Source organism: Kogia breviceps, chromosome 9 (assembly GCF_026419965.1).
Source record: "Kogia breviceps isolate mKogBre1 chromosome 9, mKogBre1 haplotype 1, whole genome shotgun sequence".
NCBI lineage: Eukaryota > Metazoa > Chordata > Mammalia > Artiodactyla > Physeteridae > Kogia > Kogia breviceps.
In genome coordinates this window covers 96214344-96217189 of record NC_081318.1, presented here as the reverse complement: position 1 = coordinate 96217189, position 2846 = coordinate 96214344, and positions in this window count along the sequence as shown.

Sequence of the window (2846 nt, the reverse complement as noted above, 5' to 3'; positions counted from 1 at the left end):
AAATGTGTACCCTTAGGGACAGGCCCTGAGGCTTGATCCTGGACGTCCAGCTTCTGAGCCTTGGTGAGGAGGAGCTCTGGTTGCCTGCTGCTGAGTCTCTTTGTAATAGAATCCTGCCTCTGGTGAGTTTTTGCCTCTGCCTCAAGTGACCCTCTCACACAAGGCAACAGTAAGAGATCCTAGAAGGACAGAGTGCTGGGTCTCCCCTGAGCTTATGAAATGGTTTGTATAAACCACTTGAACCTGTTAATAGTAGTAGTATTGACATATATACACTACCAAATGTTAAATAGATAGCTAGTGGGAAGGACCCTCATAGCACAGGGAGATCAGCTCGGTGCTTTGTGACCACCTAGAGGGGTGGGATAGGGAGGGTGGGAGGAAGACGCAAGAGGGAGGGGATATGGGGATATATGTATATGTATAACTGATTCACTTTGTTATACAGCAGAAACTAACACAACATTGTAAAGCAGTTATACTCCAATAAAGATTTTTTTAAATGCTTAATAAATTTCTGTATGTATGACCAAATTTGGTAGAAGATTTGCTTCTGTTCCAAACTGGGAGCTAAGTTGTAGGGTAAATAGTTGACCCTTATATACCTCAGTCTTCTTTTAACAGCTATTATCAACTAGTAAGGCCTAAGAGCTGTGCATCCTGACCCGATTGACTCAGGCCAGTTGATAATAATGGAGACATGTGATTTCCTTTTAGCTCAGGGCCTCTCACATGACTCACCCCTTGTTTCATTCAGGTCTGTCTGTTTAGATGTCAGCCCTTTCCAGCAGCCTTCCTTGATGAATCTAAGCCAATCAGCCAGTGGAAACACACACACTCTCTCACACGTGCTATCTGTCACTAGAAATCCTGCCTCATTCTTCTCATTGGCACTTATCAAACCTGAATTATAATATATTTAGCAACATGTTTATTTGTTTTTGTTTTTCTCCTCCTCTAGTATGTAAGCAGCATAACTTGCTCACTGCTGAAAACCTAGAGCTTGGAACCACATGGGCATATGTTAGAAGTTAATCATTAAGTGTTGATTAAACACATTAATGGACCTTTGCAAAAAATCTACAGTTGTCAGGTAGCAGCTATGGGGCACTGGGGCTTTAAGGCACAAAAGGGATAATTTAAAACAAGTGACTGGCTGTCAGCTTTTGGTCGTGTTAACTCTGCCCTCTCCCCTTTTGCCATTCTCACTCTCTTGAACACCTGGATTCCCAGTCTTTTACATAAGCTCACCTAGGTTCAACTTCTGGTTCCTAAGAAATAGTTCATCTGACCAGTCCAACTGTATGAGAAGTTCAGCAAATGAAGTTTCTATGCCAGGTGATATGTTTTGACTCTTCATGGGTCGGCTCGTGTGCCTCAACAGAAATACTGAAATACAGTGACCGGTTGCTAATTAAAAGGACAGGGCCTGGGGGTGGAGGTGGTTGCTCAGCAGAAAGAGTGTGCTAAATAAATTGATAATGCAAACAAAACTTGGGAGGACACTTTCAGTCCCCATGGAAGGACACTCTGTTTTCAAATATTGCTTAAGTACATAAGAAGCAGCTATTTGTCTACTCAAAACTTGATATGCCAAATACAAATCATTCTTCATTAAAACAATTCTCCTAAGTTTCTTTACCAGGCAGCAGGCAGCAGTTTGCTAATCAGGTTGTAGCATATATTTGCAAAAAAAAAAAAAAAAAGAAGAAGAAGAAGAAGGAAAGATAGGTGTCTCTATAGGTCACTCCTCCCAGAATTGGTTTGAATAGTTTTAATCTCCAGCACCAACAAAAATAACATGTGTGCCTCAATTAGTAGTGGTGGTGGTGGTGATGGCGGTGATGGAGGTGATGGCGGTGATGGCAGTGGAGGTGGTGGTGGTGGTGGTGATGGCGGTGATGGAGGTGATGGTGGTGATGGAGGTGATGGTGGTGGTGATGGCGGTGATGGTGGTGGTGGTTGTGATAGTCATGGTGGTGGTGGTGGTGATGGTGGTAGAGGTGGTGGTGGTGGTGGTGGTGGTGATGGCGGTGATGGAGGTGATGGTGGTGGTGGTTGTGATAGTCATGGTGGTGGTGATGGTGATGGTGGTGGTGGTTGTGATAGTCATGGTGGTGGTGATGGTGATGGTGGTGGTGGTTGTGATAGTCATGGTGGTGGTGGTGGTGATGGTGGTGGAGGTGGTGCTGGTGGTGATGGCGGTGATGGAGGTGGTGAGGGAGGTGATGGCGGTGATGGCGGTGGTGGTCACGATAGTCGTGGTGGTGGTGGTGATGGTGGTGGAGGTGGTGGTGGTTGTGGTGGTGTGATCGTGGTGATGGTGGTGGTCGTGGTAGTAGCGGTAATAGCTAACACCACTGAGCCCTTCCTGTGGACCACAGACCCTAAGAGATGAACTCCCACTGCATATGGCTTTAGTCTTCTCTTCCACAAGTTCAGGTTTCACAGAGTGTGTTGGGACTGGCAGCTGTGAGGGTTGACCTTCAGGTCCTCTTCTTTGCCGAGTTTAGATTTGGAGAAATGTTGCCATCTAGTGCCCCACGGGAGTCTTAACTCTTTAAGCCGATAAACCAGTTTCCCTCTGCCTAGTTCCACCCACCCTCCCAGAGAAAATGTCAGGTACACCACACCCTAGTACTGGTGAGCGTCGCTCCCTCACCTACAGTAGGAACCATGAAAATGTCCCCAGAATTTAAAAAATCCCTTTTCCCTTTACAAAATGTACAGAGTAAGAGCTAGGCAGAGGCAAAGGAACAGCAACAGAATTAAAATTAACATTGAGTTAATATTTACCATGTATAGCGTATTAAACTCAGTAAGGAATGGGGCAAAGAAATTAGGAG